Genomic DNA, 25,888 nt, shown 5'->3' with positions numbered 1-25,888 from the left:
ATAACGCTCCAAATGAAAATTCGATAAGGGAATTTATATATAGGATGTACCAGCGGCGTATCCACCAGGTCCTTATCATTTCTACATTTGTACCGTTATCTCAACTACCTTCAATTATCTATTATGACACACAATCTTATGCATCATGCTTTCCATGCGAGGACATCGATAATTATGTTCCAGACCATAATTATTTTCGTCGTCGGATGATCCACATGATTTGTCCCATCGTGTGGATTTACAAAGCGTTTGATTAAAAACATGACTTTGAGGAAACAAAAATTTTAAGGAGTTTTAAATTCATAACACTAGAAAATCAACAATGCATAAATCAATTTCAAAGGTTGTAGTGGATTTAAATAAAGAAATGTCTAAGACACCACAAGGATATAAATATTTAAAAATTTAAGAATGGTAGTTTATAAATAGTTAAGTTTAATGGAGGTAAAGAAATAAGATATAAGTAGGCTTCAATAAACAATCTATCTAATCCAAAGAAACTTTATTTATTAGATAGAAGATAAATAGTCCAAATGGGATATAATCCAATGCCATAAAGAGGCGTTACAAAACGTAATTAATAAAAGACGAGGTAAATTAAGATAAGTAAGGAAAACAAAAAATAAAGTCTTCGGGTTTTTGAGTAGATTAATTGACGTGTCTTGAGGCACTATGGGTAGTTGCAGGAGTAGGAGCACTTGAGATAGGTTGATTCGGCATTGCTTGGAAAAACTGGAGCTTGAAGGGTTTTTTTAAGAGAGTTGTTTAGTGGAAATATGTCTAGTAAATTTGAGCCTGTGATTGCGAGGTTTGGTAGTGTTGGGTTAAGTAAGGTTGACCTTGATTGATGGGAGGAGCTTGAGGGACATGAGGATGATGGGTTTGAGCCTGGTAAGCATGGGTCAAGTAGTATGGTGTAGCCGTAGATTGGGCTTGATGAGCTTGGGTAAGTTGAGGGCACGCATTACGAAGGTGATTTGGGTTTCCACAATGGTAGAAACCACATGTGTTAGGAACACCGGGTTGAGCAAGAGGGGTAGGTTGTTGCGGGACAACTTGTGCGGTAGGCGGGACATGACATGTGTTAACACGATGGCCATAACGGTTACATTGGGTGCAGCGACGACATGGGGATTTAACCGAGTGATGACGGTTACAAATCGAACATAACGGAAAAGGACTGAGGTAAGGTTTCTTGTTTGAGAAGATTTGCGGGTGAGTAGGACTTGTTGAAGCAAGGTTTTTACATTTCTTGTTGTGAGGATGAGTGGAGGTAGATGGTTTGTAGTCACTAGCAGAGGTATTAGTGGGAGAAGTTGAATGCACTGACGTTTTGAATTTGTGTAACTATCCTAGGGATCGCAACAATTTTCTTTGGCGATACAGGCAGCCATACGGTGGTCACGTGAGCCAGATGAACGTTGATGACGACGGTGATTTCTGAGTGACGACATTCTACGGGAAAATAAGAGTAAAGGTTTATGAGTTGGGGGGATCATATGTGTAAATATTTGTGAGGAAATGAAGTTAGTTGAAAATATTAAGTTTCTGTTAGGTTAGTTTCACACAAAAAAAAATATAACGAAATGCATCTAGGGACGTTGGCCTCCCATGAGCTTTCCATGGCAATTTGAATGACCCAACAATAATTAACGAAAACAAATGTGAGTTGGACAGCCCATGAGCGTTACATGGCAATTTGGTTGTCCCAACTAATTAACGAATTATCGATGCAATATAGTTTTTCGGCCCGATAAGCGTCTTTAGCCGACCAAACTAAATAACGAACTATCGAAACAAAATATGGGTAGTCGGAGTATCCGACAAAAATACGAAACAAGTTAACAGATGGATAGTCGGGATTCCCGACTAACCACTTGAAATAACGTAAAAACCATAATCGAAAGGTTACTGAATTTAAGCCACGAAATCACCGTGAATTCGGTTTAAAAAAATGTATATAGGAGTGCAACCACTAGTGTGGTTACGGTTGACAGCTTAGGGTGTCGGTCATATGGCATCATGGGTCTCGCTCGGGTCCATAGGGTTAAGTACCGTGGTCAAGTTATCACCCAGGTAAGGATTAACGTCTTACCTTTGGTTCTTGGAACCGTTTTGCCAATGCCCAACTCACAGTTTCTCTCCCCTTTTCTTATGATAGGGACATGCTATATAACCTAGCCCTAAGGAGAACGAGTGAAAACAACAGGTGGGAATTCTTAAGGAATTTCCCGCAATTAAAAAGCAATCTAATATTGATTTTAAATTTTAAATAAAATTTTAAAGTTTTGAGGCATAGCCTCGGAGCAGTGCGTGTGTGCATGAGAATAATATAATAAGAAAACTTATCAACTAAGGGAAAGCAGTAACAATGAACTAGAATACGTAAGGTAAACAGATAAGCACGTATAGGGCTCCTAAACATGTGTCTAAGGCAATCTCTAACGACCTATCTTAAACATTCGGCTTTGATACCAATCTGTCACACCCCAACCTACAGCGGAAATGCCGGGACGTGGACTGATTGTCACAGCTCGCAAGGTTACTATCATACACAATTATTAAAATTCAAATATCTATTTATTCAATTCAAATAACACCATTATTCATTACAAGAAGGAATTCAATGTAAACAAAACATCAAACAATTTAAATGAACATTCATAGTCTCAAAAATAAACTCTTCTAGCATAAGTCCTTAAAATAATTCTTCTAAGTCCACACTTCACATCAAACGATGACTCGCATATGCGTTGAAAATAATATAGTTTGTCAACACGAGGTTGAGTGAGCAACACACCAGTTCAGTTTACATATATAATAAAATACGTAGCTGCAACGAGTCAAATGAAATTAACAAATCAACCAATGAGCAAATAAAATGAGATGTCGAAAAGCACAAATCAAAATCGACTAGCGTATGATCATACTATTTTCTGAGATTATTCTGGACCTCTCCGAATGCGGTTCACATTGAGCACATAAACATATAGCAAGTATGGCATGAGATTAGTTAACACATAAGACAAACGATTGCAGTTTTGTGTATAAATAAATGTGAAGATATACTAAGTTACGCATATGTCCCCAAAACATTATAAAAACGAGTAAAAAGGGGGAATGTAGTACTCACCTCAAAGATGAACGAGGATGATTAAGGTGACGAGAATGAGGAAAAAGATTCACACGCGAACGTTAGGGCCGATTAGAAACGAGAATAACCGGACATGTTAAGTATAAGATTTAACTAGATAATTAATAACAAAGAAATATTATTTTAACATTTTATTTATAAGGATTTATTATTAAATTATATTTTTGAATAATGAAAACATAATAAAATATTATTTTTAGTTTTATAACGAAAATTACTTGATTTATATATGAATATATTTATATGAAAATGTTAGTTTTTAAGTATCTTTATATAAGTGAAAACATGTCTCAGAGAATACATATATATGAAAAACGAGTGTTATAAAGGTCGGTTTTTAGTTTAAACAATCTTAAGTAATCATTAATATTAATAATATAATTATAAAACCCAAAAAAAAAAGAAGAAAACGGGTTCAGTGGGGATTGAACCCGTGACCCGAGTTTGATACACATACAACCCAACCATATGAGCTGCAAGTTCAGATTGCATAAAACTCAGATCGTTTAAATATAAACAGATTCCGATTTTGCCCCTTTAGCCAAGAACCCTAGCAAATTCAATTAACCCAATTCGTTTACAGTTGATTAAAACAGGTTTAGGGTTAATGATGAACACGATTTCGCGATTTAAACCCTATGTTTAATTACCTCAGATGACGAACAGAAGAGGGAGAACAGCGATGAACAGGGGCCGACGCTAGTATGGTGATGAACGAGTATCAACAGATCGAATGCATTCAATTATTTATAGGGGTTTTGTCGGTCACGTTATAAGGTAGGTATCCTCACAGTTAATTACAATAATACCAACGTTTAAGCGGTCATAGCTGTTAATGGGTGTCGGTTAGGTCAAAAAAAAGAAAAACGAGTAAGCCGAGTCTAACTGGCTTAAATGGGTTGACGGTGAGGCCGTGCCTAACATAATTAGACGATTTCCAGATCATTACATTGATTATAAACGGATTTGGACGGTTAATTGATTGATTGTTTGATTCGGGTACAAGAAAACCCGTTTAAACAATGATATGGGTATGGGTTAACCAGATAATGGAAATGGGTTATAATATAATTTACATACAGGCCCCTCAAGTTTGGAAATGGACACAGAATGAAGTTTATGTTTTGGGTTAAAAGTGTCAACGTTAAATAGTTTAAATATAAATATAATAATAATAATTTATAACTCGATATATGCGGAAATTTATTAAAGATAAAACCCGGACCCGTAAATGGGTCGGGTAACGGTTACAAATGATATAGCGGGAAAACCCGAATTGTTACACCTACCTTCCACTACCTATCACCCTCCGCGGTTCCCCAGCACCAGACCCGAGGGAGGGAGGTATAGATCCCTATACGGAGAGAAATTGAATCCGGTCGAAGAAGACGTGTTGGCAGCTGACATGGCCAAATACCCTATCAAGACGCTCGACCCCTTTAAACAAGCATAAAAGCCCAACCCTTTTGGGTATTGTAACTATCATAAGAGCACGGGACACACCACAGAAAATTGTGTTCAGTTAAAAAGATTATGGGAAGCGGCTCTAAAGACGGGGCAGTTACCCCCTCCGGCTAAAGAACCGCCACCTAGAGTCAAGGAAGAAGAAGGAGACAGGCATTTCGTAGATATGATACGAAGAAGAGACGAGGCCAGCGGAAGCCCCGGAAGACCTTACAAGACCGTGAGGAAGGAGTTTCCACCAGTAAGCATGGCATGGATCAAAGTTGAGGTCCATTTCCCCGGTATCACAGAAAGTGAGGCCCGGGAAATGTCGTTGAATGTGTGAGCTAGTGTAGCCGGACACCGAGTGGCTAGAATGCACATAGATGGGGGCAGCGGGGTAGAAGTGATGTACGAACATTGTTTCCTGAGGTTGCAAAGAGAGGTCCAAGAGAGGCTGGAAGAAGATATATGTCCCTTGATGGGATTCTCTGGAGAAGTGGTAGAACCGCTGGGATCTCTCACTTTGCCATTCACGCTTCGGGATGGGGAAAGGGCCAGGATGGTGTGCCTCCGATTCTCCATAGTCCGAGCCCCGTCCAAGTAAAATGTTATTTTGGGCAGACCTGGTATGAAGGCACTCAGAGCGATCCCGTCAACAGTTCACGGGTACATAAAATTCCCTACTCCCAGGTGAATAGCTACCGTTCGGTCATCAATGGAAATCATAGCTGGTGTCGACAAAAAGATGCACCAGAAGAAAGGAGTGGAAGAATGGGTGCTCAACGGGGAACATCCCGAACAAAAGGTGAGGATAGGGTCACAACTATCTGATAAAGGAAAGGCGGGTCTAAAAGTGGTGTTTTTGCACAACGCCGATGTGTTCGCATGGACGCACAAAGACATGACGGGGGTCCCACGAACATTAGCACAACACACCTTGGATGAGTTTCGCTGGATGGAACCCGTCAAGCAGAAAAGGAGAAGTCTGGGGCTCCAGAAAAGCCAGGCAGTCCGGGAAGAGACTGCCAAGCTAGTAATGGCGGGAATGGTAAGGGCCGTCAAATACCCTCGCTGGATAGCGAACCCCGTGATGATCGCCAAAAGCGACAACAGCTGGCGTATGTGCGTTGATTTTAAAGATTTAAATAAAGCTTGTCCGAAAGATTCCTATCATCTCCCGGAAATTGAAAAGAAGATAGAATCCCTCGCCCAGTACCCACTCCGGTGTTTCCCGGACGCGTACAAGGGGTATCACCAGATCCAAAATGAACCCCCAAGACGAAGAGAAAACCACTTTCTACACAGATGAAGGAACCTTTTGCTACACTAAGATGCCGTTCGGTCTTAAGAATGCAGGAGCTACGTATCAGCGGTTCATGGACCGCCTGTTCGACCATCAAAAGGAAAGGAACGTGGAAATCTATGTGGATGACCTAGTCATCAAGAGCACGGATGAGGGAAGAATGTTAGACGATATTAAGGAAACCTTTAACACCCTCTGACAAGCCAACATGAAACTCAACCTAAGCAAATGTTCATTCGGGGTGGAGGAAGGGAAATTCCTAGGTGTCCTCGTCACCAAGGAGGGGTTCCGGTCGAACCCCTAAAAGATTGAAGCATTGACTCAGATGCACCCCTCCCCAAGAACATCAAAGAGATATAGAGGCTGCAGGGACGTTTAGTAGCTTTGAATCGGTTCCTCTCCAAAATCGCCGACCGAACACTCCCATTCATTGCGGTGTTGAGGAGGTGCATGAAGAAGAACAAATTCTGTTGGGATTCGGAAGCAGACAAGGCCTTCCAGGAATTGAAAGTGCATTTAGGTGAACTTCCTTTAATCACCTCACCTCTGCCAAGGGAGAAGCTGACTCTATATTTGTCATGCACAAGTCAAACCATCAGTTCGGCGCTCATGGTAGAAAGGAAGGAGGCGCATATCCCCATATACTTTGTGAGCCGAACCTTGAAGGCTCCAGAGGAGAGATATTCTCCAATTGAGAAGCTGGTATTGTCATTGGTGTACACAGCCAGGAAGCTAAGGAGGCATTTCCAGGCACATGACGTCCAAGTATTGACCGACAAGCCCCTTCAACGGATATTAATGAAACCGGAGATATTCGGCAGGTTAGCCAAGTGGGCCATAGAGCTCGGAGAATACTCCATCGAGTATAAGACAAGAACTTCCTTCAAAGGGCAAGTGATAGCTGATTTCCTCACCGAGGCTCCAGCGTCTGAAATGGAGGAGGTTCTTCCGCAGGAAACATCAGAGGGAAGCGAGAAAGCTCACTCAGAGGGAAATACCGAGGGAAACAACTTGACGGACCAAGAGGAGCCAGTCTGGAATTTACATACGGACGGGGCTTCCAATGAAGATGGGAGCGGAGCACGTCTGATATTGGTCAGCCCCGGAGGGGACTGAGTTCGCGTATGCCATACGATTGGGTTTTGCTAGCACCAACAACGAAGCTGAGTACGAAGCTTTGCTGGCTGGCCTGTGAGTTGCACAGAAAATGAAGGTTTAACGCATCCAAGCCCACGTGGATTCTTTGCTGGTAGCCAATCAAGTTAATGGGGACTATGAGGCGAAAGATCACAAGATGATAGAGTATCTCAAAAAGACGAAAGAGTTGTTGCAAGGTTTCCAAGAAGCAGAGGTGATACATATTCCTCGAGGCCAAAATAAGAAGGTTGATGCCCTCAGTAAGTTAGCCTCTGTAGCTTTCGATCACTTGGCGAAGAAAGTCCTGGTGGAAACCCTGGGACAGCCATCCATCTAGGAGAAAACTGTCGGAAACGTTGAAACACCGGGATACAGTTGGATGAACCCCATCATCCGATATTTGCAAGAAGGAATCATTCCTGAGGGGAAACAAGAAGCCCGGAGACTGAGAAATAAGGCAATGCAATACGAGATGATAAATGGAGCCCTTTACAGGAAGTCCTATTTAGGTCCGTCTTTGAAATGCATTGACTACGAGGAGGCGGAGTATATCATCCGGGAGATCCACGAAGGGATATGTGGGATGCACATGGGAGCTAAATTGGTGGCCGCCCGGGCTATACGAGCTGGTTATTACTGGCCAGCCATGTTTCTGAGTGCTTTATGAGAAATCCGGAAGTGTGACAACTGGCAGATTTATGCCCCTGTAACAAGAAAACAAAAGCTCAACCTTATGTCGGTTAGTTCTTCCTGGCCCTTCCGAAAATGGGGCATCGACATTGTTGGTCCGTTCCCGGAGGGATCGGGTAAGGCTAAATTCCTCATAGTAGCCATCGATTACTTCTCTAAATGGGTCGAGGCGAAGCCTTTAGCCACGATCATAGGGCTACAGGTCAAAAAATTTGTATGGGAGAACATTGTGTGCCGCTTCGGAATACCCCACACCATTGTGAGTGACAATGGGAAACAATTCGAGGTGGGAATCTTTCGAGAATGGTGTGAATTGCTGCACATCAGGCAAGTTTTCACGTCATTCGCACATCCCCAGGTGAATGGGCAAGTAGAAAGAGCTAATAGAAGCTTCGTGGAGGGTATCTCCAGACGTCTGGGAAGGGAGCGGGGTTCCTGGGTCGAAGAGTTGCCACACGTTTTGTGGGCCCATCGAACCATGCCGAAGGTTAGCCATGGGGAGACCCTTTTCAGCTTAACTTATGGTACCGAAGTAATGATACCGGTGGAGATAAACGTACCCACACATCGGACACGCCTGAGTGAAAGAGAGAATGAGGAAGACCTCAGGCTAAATTTGAATTTCGCTGAAGAAAGAAGAGAGGCAGCAGCACGAAGAGAAGTCGAATACAAAAAGGCTATGGAAAAGTACTATAATGCGAAGGTGAGGGAAGTGAAATTCAAAATAGGGGATCTAGTACTCCGAGAAAATGAGGCCAGTCGACAAGAAAATCAAGGGAAGTTAGGACACCGATGGGAAGGGCCCTATCAAGTCATTTGGGCAAGAGAGAAGAGAGCCTACAAGCTGGCATACCATACGAGAGAAGAAGTACCACGTACGTGGAATGCCATGCAATTAAGAAAGTACTACGCGTGAGAGTCCCGTTCAGGGGAGAGAAGAAAGGAGAAAAGGAAGAGAAATTCTAAATGACGTTTTTGTGATATCTAAATGCATTCCTTTGGGTGACTATGTCACATTCTAATAAACACCTCTCCGAGAGGGAATCCATGTAATAGGGCGTTAATGCTTTACCTTTTTGTAATCAGCTTATGCAACGCTTTTTAAAACTTGACATTGAAGTAAATGTCCTTTGTGTTTTCCCCGTGAAACCTGACCATTTCAATCAAAGAACCTGTCTCCAAGACATTTGTTAAACAAAACCTAGCAAACACCCCTCTATCACGAAAAGATGGGAGGGAGGCCTCGCTGGTAGGCTACATGGTTAACCAAAACACTTATCTAATGAAACCATCTGATCAAACAACCCTAATCAAGTGGGATTACAAATATAACCGAGTATAATCCTAGAAACAACACGGTTCGATTGATTAGCACTACCAAACCACCCTAGTGGTAAACAAAGTCCAACCCCTAAAGGGGGGAAACAACCGGTTACATCAAACATAAGACCCCCAAGGGGTTAACACATACGAAAGTTCTTACAAATAACAAGTAAATAAAAACAGCAAAAGCAAAGAGAGTTCGTTAAAAGACATAGCAATCCAAGCAAGTATCCTGATCATCCTTGGGGAGAAGGAGTGAGGGGGTCGACTACCGAGGACATGGCCTGAATCTCCTCCACTGATATGTCAGGAGTGGCTGAAAGCTGTTCCAAAAACGGAGGTTCGTAAGCAACATAGGTGCCAAAAGCTGCTTCGGCCTCCACCTCCATAGTCTCAGAATAGGTGGGAGTTTCGACAAGAGGAATACCTTGAGCTTGGGATTCACAACCTTCTCTCAAACCACTTTGATATTCGGAAGAAAAAACAGCACAGGTCATAGCTTCTCTAACCAAACGAGTTTCACGGCAGTACCGAGCCCGTCCAAAGACCAGCTTGAACCCCTCTGACACCATCCATGCCCGGTCAGCCTGAGAACTTTTAAACGCCTCCTCCATTTTCTCATACTTCTCCTGGAGCTCCCTGATTAATTTGTCTTTGTGAGCCTCCATCTTCTCATACCTCTCCTGGAACTCCCCCATCAACCGGTCTTTGTGAACACGATTCGCATCGACCTCGCTCTTTAACCTCTCGTTCTCCTCACAGGCCGTCTTTAAACTAGCTTCAACTGACAATAAACGCAACAAGAAAAACAGGTAAGTCCCATGAACGGAGGCAAAGATAAAAGAAAGGAAGAGAAGAAGAATCCTCCTAAAACCTTTTCTTGCTCCAAGCGGGCTTTTGATAATTCCACACCCAACCGGGCAGTTTCGTCCTGAGCCTTCTTTAATTCCGCCTTCAAGTCGGGCACACATTGAGACTCTTCTTGAGCTAGAAGCACTTGCTGTCTCAGACGCTGTATTTTCCCGTGATTCTTCTCGTTCAACTGTTCAAGCCTAGAAATCTCTTCTTTCAGTTGTAACAACGACTGGCCATCCTCGATAGCGGCTTGACGAGGGGCCGCCCCAAGGGCCAAGGCTCTATATAAGTGAGTATCAAAGTCACTAACCAAACGATCCCGGTCCAAAGCTCGAATGTTGGTCGCATCAACGAGAGGGATGGCACATGAAAGGAATTCGTGCGCTTGCAGGGGGTGTCATGACAGATGCACCAACCTTCAAATCCCAGGGAGGAACGAACAAAAGATCATTGTCCGGCCCCTCCGTATTCCGAACAGGGAAACTTTGAAGAACAGGTCCAGGTCCTTCAAGATGTTCATCGGGGGAATCGAATTGAGCTTGATCTGACCCACCGGATGCATGCATGTCAGCAGGAGTTACCACTGGAAACTCGAAATCATCTTCTAAATTTATGGGTTTGACAGAAGGGGTCACTGGGTGAGATGAAGAGGGTTGACCCAGATAAGGTCGCTTCGAATTCCTCAAACGGTGTTTCATGGAGGCCCCATAAACGTTAGCCAAAGCCTTTTTCCGTTTGGGGGCGTCTGACGCATCAACGCGGATACCGGAAGTCAGACGACCTGGGGAGGCTGATTCGGTCTCCGAACTAGCTGGAGGAGTCACGGGGACGAACACGAAAGAGGCAGCCTTCAAAGGGCCTTTCAACAGGGTCTCTTTTAAACTCATTTCTGCACAAAGGAATAACAAGTTAGGGATATCAAAATGGTAAACAACCAGCATAAAGGAAAAAAAAGAGATCGAAAACCTCGGTCGTCGTCGAATATGGCTGGACGAGTAGAAGGGTTTGACCATAACCGGCTCAGTCTAGCCATACACAACAGGGGTTCGGGATAAGTCATGGCTTCAGTAGGGTTGCTAGTCAGCAAATTGTATAAATCATCTTGAGGCGTTGGAGGTCGAGGATACGTGTCATGAATAAGAGAATCCGTGAGTCGTCGGGTACGGAAACCTAGAGCAAAGTTAAGGGACACGAAGAAAAAACTATTCTTCCATTCCTTGGGGTTAAACCCCGTAGGCATCTTTGAACAACATGGGGGATGTTTGTTCGCAAGACGGCATTCAAAGGTAAACCAATCGCCATCCACCGTCAAACGGTAAAATCGACGAAACAGAGGCACGGTTGCGAAACCCTCCATAGCTCGACAAGCAATTTCAAAGTGGGTCACACGCAAAAAACCTAAGGGGTGAACCTGATCGAATCTTAACTTATGAAATTTCAACAAAGCTAACTGGAACTCCGTCAAGGGATAGCGAATGTTGGCGCATTCTAGGGTTTTGGTATACAGTGTGAGCAATTCGGGACGACTAAGTACCGTCTCGTGAGGTTTAGGTAAAATAGGTGATAAAGATAAAGGCACTTGGTGACGAGCGCATATTTGGAGCATCTGGTCCTGGGTTAAGACGGAGGTTGTCGAAGACAAACCTTCACGGCTCATGGTGAAGGAGAAAAGAAAGGAGGATCGAAGGAAAAGAACACTGGCCTGATGGAAGAGTGAAGGCCAGAGAGGGAAAAGAAGGGTCGCCTGAATAGTGTGAGAGAGAAAGGTAAGATGAAGAGAGTAATTTATGAGATGGGACGTCAGGGAGGTGAATAATAATCACTGCGTGGGAAGACGTGTAATTCAATCTCCACCACATCTTTTACCACCTTTTGAAATCAACCAAGGTGGGCCGGCAACGATTGTACACCCAATAGAGGCCCATCTTATACCAAGCAGTAACCCAGAGGCCCAACGAAGGTGACGGCCAAGAAAGAAGGAAATATTAAGGAAAGAAATGAGTCTATTGCTCATGTCATAAATAACATGAGTAATAGACTAGGGGACTTGAAGAGATTATATGGGATCCAACCTATTTGAGGCCCAAGAGAGCAAACCCAGCCCAAAGCTCCTCTAAGACAAAAGGACAAGTCAACTATTGACGGGTTTCAGTTAGTCAGAGGCATCAAGGCAGGATGACGTCCATCTGAGACATGAGAGAAGCATCCAGTGGATAAAATAGGGGAGCCAGCTCAAGTCAAGGGACAAGGGAAGAACCGCTGGGTAATAGAGAGTGTCACCAGATAACGGTCAAGGGAAGAAGATTCAATTCGAACCATATATGTATAGGGATAGGCACATTGTAAAGGCCATGTACACAACTCATATAGATCTTCTTTGATATTATATAAAACCATCTCTCCGAATTCTCCCAGAAAACTTCTTGTAATCTACCATTAACATACATAAACAATTCAGATTCACTTGAGGTTTCTACAGTGTTGTTCGGTCCAAATTAAGTTATACCTTTTTTATGTTGACTACTACAAAGTTAAAACACTTGAGTCAAATTTAAAGATCCTAAATGATAGAATCTAAGCAATAAATCTGGTTAAAAATCAAATTACCATATCAATGGAGAAACTGTGTTTGCAATATATAAAAACTATATATCTGCGCGTTCGTTTCACGGAATGGAATGAAATTGGAATTGGAATGTGTATAGGATTTGGAATTTGAGGGAATTGGATTTAAAATCTGAAAATTCCAATAGGAGTTGGAATTGAGGGGAATTAAAATTCAAATACATTCTTAATGTGTTCGTTTGACAAATGAATAGGAATCAAAGAGATTTTTTTTAACAATGATAACGGCGAAAACATTATAGCTTTTTTAGATTTTTTTTGTATTTTATTTATATTTTGCGTTATGATTTTTTTATTATTTTTTTTGAGTTTTTTTATGGGTTTTCTATTATGATAAAAAACCCCTCAAAAAAATATTCAAAAATAATAATAAAAAATTAATAACTCAAAATATAAATTAAAAACAAAAAAAGTAAAAAGGCTAAAATGTTTTATTCGTTGTTCTCGTTAAAAAATTGAACTCGAGATAAGATTCCAATGAATTTCCTTGAATTCCTCCACATTTTGGAAGGATTTGAAATCCTTGTATTTAAAGGAATTTGAAGGAATTGAATTCCAATTTCGATTCCAATTCTTTGAACCGAACACAAAAAAATGGAATTAAGATTCCAATTTTAACGAAACGAACACGCCATGTCATGAAATTTTAATTCCAATTCCTTTGAATTCTCACAAATTATGTGAAACAAACACACTCAGAAAATTTTAATCAAAAACAAAAAAGAATGAATCATATCTAGTTGCATATTTATCTTGAATGTTTTCAAAATCTTTCAGTGTACTCTCAACTTTAATGACATTCGTTGTAAATACTCATCAAGACTAAGAATACAATATGTTTCAATGTAACTTAAAACAATCGTATTGAAATTAATATAATTATGGCGGTGTTTCAATGTAAACAAATTGAGAATGTTCATAGAGTCTACAAGCGCTAAGAGATTGCAGTGCATTATGGGGTTTGTTCGTTTCTTTTGTGCTTTCTTCCGGGATCAATATGTTGTGACCTTTGAGGAGCTGTATGAGATGAAATCTAATTTCGTTATTTTTCTTTGCCAAACCAACATTTAGTCGTGTGATGTTTGTTATATCAATACAAACTTCAACATCAAAAAACCGGTGTTTAATCTCGTTCAAATATCAACAAGCCGGAACCGAGAGATATCTTTAATGTTTCAACTAAATGTAAATAATTTACAAAGGTAGATATTTTGGAAAGGCACAGCTAGGAGGGAATTCAGTCAATAAAACAAAAAGGTATCCTAGATCCTACAAACTTAACATGTTTGTTCCTAAGGCTTTTCATGATCAATTATATAACTCTGTTAATGAAATGAAGCATTTTTACTTTTGAAAATTTGCCATAGAGGTTTCAATATTTGCAGGAAACTCCTCTAAGCTTTTTATTTGTATTTCTTTTTTATAATTATTTTTAATTAATTATTAATTTTTTTCAAATTAACTCACATATTTAAGTAACTAGTAAATTGAACACATTATATTGGGTTTTATATTATGTCGTTCAACACCCATTGCAGCACGTAAGTTTGGTGGGTTTGGTAGCACGAGTTTGGACATTAGATGATAACAATCAACGAAACGAACACGTTTCAATACCTTTTTGGTTAATTTATGACTATATTTTTTGATGATCTTTCTTAATCTTTTTCACCTTCTCCTTGCACAAATCTCCAGTCTTAGTAACTGTGATGCTTCGTTTAGCACCAGTGGATATCACCTCAGCCGAAACATTCAGAATACCATTAGCGTCAATGCTAAAGCAAACCTTGAACTTTTGTTCACCTCTAGGGGCTGCTGGAACGCCATGAAGGTTAAACGTGTCAAGAAAGATGTTTTCTTTAGTAGATATGCCCTCACCCTGATATACATCAAATACCCCATGCACTTGGTTGTCAGAATGCGTATGATAAACCTTCTCCTTGACGGTGGGTATGGGTGTGTAATTGGGGATCACAACACTCATATCATTTACAACATTAGCGGACCTGATGCCAAGAGAGATAGAGGGGTTACATCTGAGAGTATGAAATCTTTCACCTTCTTGTTCCCATGGCCACTTAAGTTTGCAGCCAACACCACAGCACCGTAAGCGACAGCTTCATCAGCATTAATGCTCTTGCAAAGTGGTTTTTCATCAAAATACTCCATCAGCATTTGTTGGACCTTGGGAATCCTTGTCGAACCACCGACAATAACCACATCATCAACATCCTTCTTGTGCATATTTCAATCTTGTAAACAATTCTCCACGTGCTTAATACACATGTTGAAGAAACTAGCATTCATCTCCTCAAACTTTGCCCTACTGAATTTCATTGTGAAATAAATACCCTCGTGCAAAAAATCAATTTCGACTGGCGTTTGTATTATCGACGACAAATCCCTCTTTGCTTTCTCGCAACCAATTTTCTGTAGGAACCGAATTCGTGAATTGAGTAAATAAACAGAAAATTAACAAACAGTTTTATTACTCATACAATACAATACAAGAATCTGAAATACAATACAGAATCAAAGAAATAAACCAAATACAATATAAAAAAAATGTAAACGGTTTGGCTGAGGATCGTGTTGAACACGGGGCCCTTAAAACAATATTTCGAGTCTCCCAAGAGAACTCGTTGTTTCCCAGGGTACAACAGCCGGAGCAGTAGTACTGCCGCAGTTAACCGTAAACCTGAAAAAGGTTCGAATAAAAGAAACCAGAAATGTAGAAGAAAAAGAAGTTGGAAAAACCTTGCCACAATGCTTGTGTTGTGTGTAAGGTTTGGTGTGTGTTGCAACTTAGTTTACCTCTCTATTTATAGAGGAAAAACAAGGCACAAGTTTTTTATCCCACCAATGTGGGATACACCACTATAGTATTTTCTTTCAAATACACACAATCACACATCGATATCTCATTCATCAATGTCTATTAGTGTGCATTTGTTGTGTCATAACAAACTACTAATGCACACGTAACAAATTTTCCAACAATCCCCCACATGAATGGAAATCGATTCTTCGAAGTAAGTTTCAGCAGTTGAGTATTGCCGGATAGGTAGGTGTTACCCTTTGAACCTTCCGTTGTGAAGCATACTTAACCTCCTAGCGGTTTGTAGTCGCGTTGACTTTGAACAGACCCCCATTTGTGTAGACGAAAATATGCCTTCACACAATACTCTCCCTGGTTTGGTCAACCCCTCATTCTTGTGTCCGTTATGGTCATAGATCACGGTCCTGGTTCTGCGAGAGCTCTAGGAAATTGCACCTCCCCACAATTCCATTCGAAGCGACCACACTTCTCTCTAACATAGGTGATTCCCATGAATCATTAAAAGCATCATGGTTATTTCACTTAACCTTAATATGCTTAACCTCTCCCAAATGTCACTAGTTTTAGGGTACTCCCCTAGGAGAAAGGACTAGGAAGTTCAAGACTCCCTTTGGTTTTGGGGTACTCCCCCACAGTGACTGCCTCTGGTCATATGATTAAGTTTGCCTATTGAACTTAGCTCTTGGGATCTCCAGTCTGCTAAGTTAGGTTTCCCTCATACTTCCTTTATCGCGGGCTTTAGTCCCATTCCTCTCGACAACTTATAAAATTTATCCGTGCTTAAGCCTTTTGTTAACGGGTCTGCAATGTTATCTTCTGACCTCACATGGTCAATCGTGATAACACCCGTTGACAGTAGTTGTCGTATCGTGTTATGTCTACGTCTCTATGCCTTGATTTGCCATACATTGAACGTTGAGATCTACCAATTGCAGACTCACTGTCACAGTGTATGCAAATTGCCGACAACGGCTTTGGCAATTGTGGAATGTCTTCCAAGAATTGACGTAACCATTTTGCCTCTTCCCCAGATTTGTCTAAGGCAATGAATTCAGACTCCATTGTGGATATAGCAATTACAGTTTGTTTGGATGATTTCCAAGATATTGCTGCCCCACCAAGTAGGAACACGTACCCACTTGTTGATTTGGAATCTTTCATATCTGAAATCCAGTTCGCATCAGTATACCCTTCGATCACAGCTGGATGGTTGGTATAATGCAAACCATAGTCTCTTGTGTATCTTATGTACCTAAGCACCCTTATAATAGCTTTCCAATGTTGAACACTTGGATTGCTAGTATATCTACTTAGCCTACTCGCCGCGTATGCTAAATCGGGTCTCGTACATGTCATGTGATACATTAGACTTCCAATGATTCTTGAATACTCTAATTGAGCAACCGGCTCAGCTCTATTTTTACATAGATGTAGAGTAGTGTCAACAGGAGAACGAGCCACTCGCTTGTCTTCCTTGTTGAATTTTTCAAGAATCTTGTCGACATAGTGTGCTTGACTCAAAGTAAGACCTTCTTTGGTTTAAATGATTTTTATTCCAAGAATAGTATCAACTAAACCCATGTCTTTCATGTCAAATCGTGCCTTTAACTTGTCTTTTGTAGATTGAACCATTTTATCATTACTCCCAATGATAAGCATGTCATCCACATAAAGGCATAAAATAACATAACCTCCATTTGTGTTTTTAACATAAACACATTTATCACACTCATTAATTTTGAAATCATTGTTAATCATGACTTGGTCAAACTTTTGGTGCCATTGTTTTGGAGCTTGCTTCAAGCCATACAAAGACTTGATGAGTTTGCATACTTTGCCCTTTTGACCAGGGGCGGAGAAACCCTCAGGTTGCTCCATGTATATCTCTTCTTCCAAATCACCATTTAGAAAAGCCGTTTTTACATCCATTTGGTGCACTTCCAAACTTCGTAAAGACGCGATTGCAAGCACCAACCTTATAGAGGTTATACGTGTTACAGGTGAGTAAGTATCAAAATAGTCTAGACCTTCCTTTTGTCTAAAACCTTTGATCACTAGCCTCGCCTTGTATTTATCAATACTTCCATCGGCTTTCATCTTCTTTTTGAATATCCAACGATATCCAAGTGGTTTGCAACCAACTGGAAGATCTACCAATTCCCAAGTATGATTTTGTAAGATCGAATCAATTTCATTCTTGATTGCTTCTTTCCATTGAGGTCCTTCAGGTGAGGTCACCGCTTCATGGTAGGTATTAGGTTCACCTTCAACCATAAAGCTTACAAAGTCAGGACCAAAGGATTTTGCAACCTTTTGTCTTTTGCTTCGTCTTAAATCACCATCCTCACTCTCGGGCCGTTCATGTGTTCCTTCATGAACCAAGTCGTCATTTTGTGCTAACGAGCTTGCACCTACATCATTCGCTCATGATGATGAGGCCTCATGTGTGTGTCCTAACTTAGGAAACACGTGCTCAAAATACGAGACAGTATTGGGGCTCGCCTCCATGAAAGTGTTTACGTGTACATTTGGATTTTGGGATTCATGTACCAAAAACCGATGTGCACTACTATTGTGAGCATATCCAATGAAAATGCATTAAACAGTTTTGGGACCAATCCTAAGAGCTTTAGGAGGTGGTACGGTGACTTTAGCTAGGCACCCCCACACTTTCATGTATTTGTACGAAGGTTCTCTTCCCTTCCATAACTTATAAGGAGTCTCGCCCCTATTCTTGAGAGGTATCTTATTTAAAAGATAATTTGCCGTTAAAATGGCATCCCCCCACATGTCATGGCTCACCCCAGAACTAACCAACTTGGCATTCATCATCTCTTTCAATGTACGGTTCTTTCGTTCCGCCATGCCATTTGATTGTGGAGAATAAGGAGGGGTTAATTCATGTATTATGCTACTTTGTGCACATAAATCCGCAAATGGTGAAACGTATTCACCTCCTCGAACGCTTCTCACACGATTTTGACAAGATCAAGGTTTTTTCCTCACAACAAATCACTGTGTTCATCCTTATTTTGTTCATATAATCATTATTGTCATCGTAGCACTAAACCTCACATTACAAATTTGGTTATTCGATCCTTAACTGATTTTTGACCAAAAACAGTGCGGTGTGCTCACCTTCTAACCACATATGTAAGGATCCAAACAAACGTACACGACAGCATGAGAGCCAGCTATTACTTTTGTTCATAATGTTTTAGAAATACGTAATCTCATGTAATCAATTTACTTAGACTCGATTAAACAAGTTATAAAAGTGTGGGGCGTATTCACCTTGACAACATCAGCTTCACTTCACTGATCGGTTAATCTTTCTTGAGCTATCTCAGACCTATAGTACGAGTATAACCTTTTGTTATTACTAGATCAATAATCTAGCTTTAGACCTTTAGTCTATTTTTGTATAATCTTTACCTCGATTTTGTTTATGAACCTTTAGTTCAAAACATCTATTCTTTACTTAACAAGTTTTAAACCTTTAGTTTTACTTGTTTACTTTTCTAAACACTATATTTCTTCTTCTCGAAGAAACGTATAATTTATTTATTTATTATTATTTAAAATTATTTAAATAATAATTAATACTTTATTGATAACAAAGAATTATATTTATCTCTTTTTATTTTTATTTATATTTTCTTTGTTTTATATTTTTTTTGTTTATTTGATCGAGGTATCGAGTATACCCTCGACTAGGGTCTAAGCATTTTTAATATTATATTAATATTTTATTCGAGCATTACCCTACCTTGATTGGTTTATAAATTTCTAAACTCTCGAGCAGCACTTCGACGCTTGCACGTTTATCGAGAATTTTGATCAACACTTCTTTGCACGTGAATCGAGGCACGTCGTACGTCAAACTTTGTTGGCACGTACTTCGAGGTGGACGTAGGCTCATCTCTTGGTGGCACGCACTTCGAGGCAATGTCGTCGGTGTGTGTCACGAACTTCGAGGAAACTTCGTTTAGGCACGGATTACGAGGAGGGTCGGGGCACGTTTTACGAGTGATAGTGAGATTTTAGAGAGAGATTGAGTTGTAACTTGAGGTGTGAGTGTGAATGAGGGTTGATGGCCCTATTAGTAGGGCTGATCGAGCCGACCCATCGCGATACGCAATGGTTCTTGCCAAGGTCCCATCACGTATAGTGATGGGTTAATGGATCTTTTAATAATATTATATTGGATTGTGATACGCGATGAGCCTATTAGAAGGTCATCGCGTATCGCGACTAGGCTTGTCGAGTAACCTAGTAGCTTTGCCACGTGTGCCACATGGCTGAACACTCGGTGCCACGTGGGGACACGTGGAGGCACGTGTCATCGCTTGTTAGACCACGTCATTGCGAAATGCGATGACGTTGTGTCTTGGGTATCGCATATCGTGATAAGCTAGAAAAATAAAATTTTTATGTTTGGTCCTTGTACTTTGAAATTTGACGTTTTTGATTTAATATTTTCGTGATGTTGCAGGGTTTGAATGAGTTGTTTGGGTTTAAAATTGAGTTGAGTATTAGACTATTGGACTTAAAGATTGGTTGTAGACTCAAATTTGGATAAATTGTTTATATAACACTTAACTAATTATATATGTAAATTTTCATTTTATTTTTTAGAGTGAATTGCGGTTTTCGTCCATGTGGTTTGTCTAAATCTGCGGTTTTAGTCCTATAGTTTCAAATTTGCAATTTTCGTCCATGTGGTTTCATTTCACTTGCAATTAAACTCGACCCAACTAATCCCGTTAAGTCATATCATTAAACCCATCAGCGTGCCACTCACATGAGGGGCAGTTTTGTCCTTTTTACCCCAAATACACCCAACCCCTCACGTGAGAGGGCTTGCGAATTAGGATCAGGGTTTATTTTGGGAGAAAAGGGACAAAGACATGAGGGGCACACTGATGGGTTTAACGATAAGACTTAACGGGGTTAGTGAGGTCGGGTTTAATTGCAAGTGAAGTGAAACCACATGGATGAAAATCACAAATTTAAAACTATTGAACTAATACCGCAGATTTGGACAAACCAAAGGGACTAAAACCACAATGTACTCTATTTTTCATTAGGTATGTTCTCAAACTTTCATGGGGGTCTAGAATTACAGAAGGGTCGACCGAGAATTTTGCAATATATTAACACTAAAAAGAAATTTCACAGTAGACGGGGGACCCTCTCACTTGTGAGTAGGTCCGCCAATGTACGTGAGTCCCAACCATTCAAATACCCGAGTCCCAACCTTTATCTACACAAAAGAAACCGACAACCTTCAAACGAAAGTACATGAAAAAAGCAAGCAATGCACCGAAAGAACCTCAGGACGAAAAGGAGATGTGGTCAATTGGGGAGGAGTTGACATTGGTAAAAGTGTGGCTTTTAATTTGTCAGAAAACAAACTAAGAGTGTCCATAGACTTGAGTCTATAACACTAAGATCATATTATATTCTAAGATTCTGTTTTGATTGTGGTTTCTTCTTGGATAAATATGGTATTCGGTCGCTGGTTTGTCTCCACGAATCTAAAGTTGTGTTATTTAAAACGATATAGAATTAAAAATGACTTATAATCTTGTTTGAATATCACATTGAGAATCTTTATGTTTCAACTAATTAATTAAGTGTAAATAAAATATGAAGACACGGATTTTAGGAAGACCAATCAAGAGTAGTGTATCATAATAATCTTACATGCTTAACAATATGCTTGTTCTTAGTAAATTTTATTACGTGATATTAATTAGTTTGCTTTTATTGAGTGACATTTCTCATTGTCATTGAACTTTTAAATTCTATAAGATATGCATGCTGAAAAGTTTAATTCAAACGACCAAATGGGTGCCACTGTGTAACACATTTGGCAAGAAGCTTTTAGGAGCTTTAGGAGCTTCAAGCTTCAAACCTTTAAGAAAAAACTTATACTCAATTAAAAACTTTGTTTGGTTCAAGGAGCTTGAAGCTTTTTGGTCAGGAGAAAAAGGTTAAAGCTTCTACTAGTAGCGTTTAGAAAGAGCTACAAACTTTTAGTATGTTAATCTACTTAAATAACCTTCCAAAATAAATACATTTACTTTATTGTTTTTAGTTATGCCAATTTTAGTAATTTTATACGTTTTATTAAAAGCTACAGCTACTCTGCCAAACATCTAAATTTATTTAAAAAGCTACAGCTTCCAGCTACAGCTACCAGCTAGTTTTGCCAACCATATCCTAAGTATGTTTTTTTTTAGAGCATAGTACACATTTGATTTGACACACATGTGCATGGATCTTTGGCACTTACTGTATCCCGATTAATATAATGCTTAACATATTTCATGGATTTAATAAATATATATCTTCTTCAGTCAAGTTCGATTTATTTTTTTCAAAATTATGCACTACTTAGTACTTATATTGCCTTCCTTTGCATTAACATATTACATATTCCTTATTTTTCATACGTTGTTGGAATCTCTTGCTCCAAATCAATAAGTATAGACCGGGGGGGGGGGGGGGGGGTAAAGCGGGTAGGACCCACGAGACCTGAACCGATTAGACCCAGTTATATTACAATAGGGTCCGTTCTCGACTTCTCGTGTCTTGAGAATACCATTAAATGGGTTTGGATCGGGATCAGGTCTTGTGGGTGTGACTTGTTTGCTCCTATATTGGTGAGCATTAAACGGGTCTGGATCGGGGATCAGGTCCCGAACCGATCCAACCTAATATTTATAATAAGGCCGGTTTCGGGTCCTAAGAATATCACTAAACAGCTCCAAGTCGGGTTTGGGTTAGGTCTTGCAGGTTTGACCAGTTCTCTCACCCTAATAAAATATGAAATGAAAAGATAATTGGACATGTGTTTATAATTCATGTGATGATAGAAATTGAAGACCAAGAAAAATGTTCATTTTTATTTCTTCTAATTATATACTACATTAATAGGGTGATCGTATATTGTAACATTTATTTTTCATCAATAACTAGTACGAGATTGTTAGGTATAATTACACACAACTATGGACTTATGGATAGAAGATATTTAGATTTTCTCTTCTAAAGTTTCCGAGTTATATATGTATGTAAAATACAACAATATACCGATGTTAAACATGAGTATGTAAAAGATTTATCATATGTTAATTATCTTAGGTCGTTCATAAGGTCAAATGCTCAATTGTAAGTCATGTGAAAGCCTTTACCAACATAAAGAGTCATATTCTAAAGATCACAAGGCTCATAAAATACAACAATATACCGATGTAGTGAGCTGTTAATCAACAAAACTTCATATGACGTGTTTAAAAGGGTCATGTATTTCAAAAAGTAAAATTAATATGTTATAGCCTAACGCCAAAGCTTAAACACTTAACTGTTAGCTGAATCAAATATTACAATGTTAGGAATTTATAAACACATACATGAAGATTATCGATCATGATATATTGGAAGAATAGAATTATCACTTAAGAATGTCGTATTTTTGTCAAAAGTTAGTGTCATTTGTAAAACAGTTGCCCCCCCCCCCTTAAAAAAGGTTGTTATATTCAAACACCACCCCCATGGTGTGTTAAGAACTCTATATGGTTCGTATAGGGGCTATACGAGTCGTATAGCTCTCGCAGACTAAGTAATATACGGATGACAACTTTTCCACTCTATACGGGCTGTATAGCCCATATACGACCCGTATAGGCTTTAAACACATGACATTCTCCAACACAAAAGGACAATTTTTTTTAACTATACGGCTTGTATAGCCCCTATACGAGCCGTATAGAAGCAAATTGTGTCTAAATAACCTATATGATGTATGAATGGGTCGTTATATTCAAACACCACACCTACGGTGTGTTAAAAACTCTATATGGTTCGTATAGGGGCTATACGAGTCGTATATCCCTCACATGACTAACTAATGTACGCATGACAACTTTTTTACTCTATACGGGCCGTATAGCCCCTATATGAGCCGTATAGACTTCAAACACCTGACACTCTTCAACAAAAAAGGACAAAATTTTGCACCTGTACGGCTCGTATAGCCCCTATACGAGCCGTATAGAGGCATATGGTGTCCAAATAACCAATATGGTGTGTGAATAACCTATGTCTGTATGAATACCCTATGCAAAAAAAGGGGGGGGGAGTATTATATACTTTAATACGTTACTTGTTAAGTATCTTTAGAGTTGTTTCCTCATCCGCATACCTATACTTTAACTAAAATACACATTTATCTCCAGAATTTAAAGATATTTTAAAAAGTTTCCACTTCTCATTCCTCATATCTAACCTCATTTGATTAAATAATACTTCTTTATTTCTATTTATTTCCTTTTCCCTATTTTACACTCACAAAAATATAGAAAATAAATATATGAAGTGAATTATTATGAGTTCTTATATACTAGACACTCCTATAGCTTTCCCTTAAATAATAGCGACGAAGTTTGGGGATCGGATCCTGATTTTGAGTGAAAAAGCAAGGTCCTTTATGTTTTCATTAAATTTTAAAGACAATGGGGATAGAGAACCAAGTGCTATTAAAGCATTTACAATCGGTTTTTCATATTACCTGAGCGTGTTCCTTAATTCTTAGGGTGTGATTGTGAGTTGTTGTAAGTGCTTGTGAGTGTAGAAGAGAGACAACATTATTGTTCATGTTTAAAAAAGATGTGTCCCAGCTATACCATGTTTAAAACTCCATTAGTTTTGTCAGAAGATACCATAGGTTATAATCTGTTTTGATCATAATTTATGTTACTATCTTTAGATTATGTCAGTTCTCTTAAAAAGTATCTTTAAGTGCTACTGGAATTAAAAAAAAAAGTGATAATGTGTCATGTTATCTACATATCTCATTAAGGCTAGTTGTTGTGGTTGAGTTAGTTAAAACATCATGTCAATACCACGTACACATTGAACTTTAATTAACTTACCTTTTAACAAATGCGTTGTGGTTTAACTATATTTTGAAAACAAACAAAAAATGTGATTGACTAAAATAAGTTTGGGGCTCACCATTTATCCCTTTAGCCCTCATCATTGTGCTACCGCCTCCACATTAACGCTGCCCCCTTAACACCGCAGACACGGTGTAGTTGGCGTTCCGGATTTGCAGCCCAACAACAAACAGCATAATAGTAATTTCAAAAGAGGTTGTATTGATAATACTATATGTATATGTATAAAAGTAGGATCAAATATCATACTTGTACAAATATATGTAGTTAATATGACATTTGGTTCTACTACACATGTTTTAAAGGCTTTATTAAAGAGTATCATATGAAAACGACAGGGGAGTTAACATTTTTTTTCTTAGTCTATTAGTCTACAAGTAAAACTAGTTCACTCACTAAGGGGCTTTCATAAGTCAAGCAATATATGTTAAGGATTTATTAAAAATGTATGAATTAGAAAAATTAACTCTAAATTGTAATGCTCTTTTTTTAACGACTAAGTAACGATGGGTGGTTTGTACGTGGTTTCTATTGGCTAAAGGTAGTCCGAGCCGGTCATTAGTCCGGACGGACGGAGCCCCTAGCGGTCCACCTATTGAGGGATTCCTCGGATAAAACCCGACCCCCACGCCCACCAAAGACACGACAGCGAGAGGCCGGTAAAACCAGGTGAGATCAGGACTCGAACCCTAGCAAGCCAGAGTCATCCCTTATATCTCCCATATAAATTGATAATAGTGAGGCTTAAACCCCGTACCTCCCACTAATTAAGTGAATGCTCTACCATTGAGCCATCTCTTAAAAGTTAAAACCAATGCCCACCACACTTTTACTTCATTAATTTTTATATTTAAAATATAATTTTAATGTTCTTTTAGAAGGTTTAATATATTATATTTGGTTATTACTACGTGTACGACACGGTGGATATATTGATATTTTCGAACAAACACATGTCATTTGAAATGACAACATAAGTTTTTATATGTTATTCGGGACGACAACATACTTAAAGTTGTAAATGATATTGGTACGAAAACAAATGATTATGAAACACAAAGATAAACCCAAATAACATTCAAATTATAATATTTGAAAACATAATCAAAGGTTAAAAATGTAAACTTTATAAGCTACAAAAAAGACTTCCTTATAAACCATATTTAATTCTTTATTTGTAACTTTGTCTTCCTTGTTTAATATAAGAATTTTAACACCACTCTTCGCTCTTGATAAAGCTACATGGAGTTGTCTTTGTGTAAACACCGGGTCTTTGAGATATATGTCAACTTTTGCTAGAGATTGACCTTGACTTTTGTTAATGTTCATTGCAAAACAGACTACAACTGGAAAAAAACTATCATCTATTCAATTTAAATTAAAGTTTCTTATCTGAAGGTATTAGACCACAACGAATTATATAAGTGCGATAACCAGTATTGGTACCATAAATAACTTTTATTTCAACAAAACGCCTACCCAAATTAATTACTCTCAATTTAGTTTCATTACACAAACCGTTATTCTGAATCATATTGCTTAGTAACATT

The 25,888-nt window shown here is 39.2% G+C and overlaps 2 pseudogenes; both read right to left on the bottom strand.

Moving 5' to 3' along the window:
- Positions 1 to 14,169: 14,169 nt before the first annotated feature.
- On the bottom strand, positions 14,170 to 14,777 carry LOC143622624 (heat shock 70 kDa protein 4 pseudogene; annotated as a pseudogene).
- A 1,417-nt stretch (positions 14,778 to 16,194) lies between these two features.
- Positions 16,195 to 16,728, bottom strand: LOC143622623 (secreted RxLR effector protein 161 pseudogene; annotated as a pseudogene).
- Positions 16,729 to 25,888: the final 9,160 nt, after the last annotated feature.

Source organism: Bidens hawaiensis, unplaced genomic scaffold, assembly GCF_021521415.1.
Source record: "Bidens hawaiensis isolate Kalapana, Puna unplaced genomic scaffold, B.hawaiensis_p1.1 tig00003237_1, whole genome shotgun sequence".
NCBI lineage: Eukaryota > Viridiplantae > Streptophyta > Magnoliopsida > Asterales > Asteraceae > Bidens > Bidens hawaiensis.
This window is presented reverse-complemented; position numbering and strand designations above follow the sequence as displayed.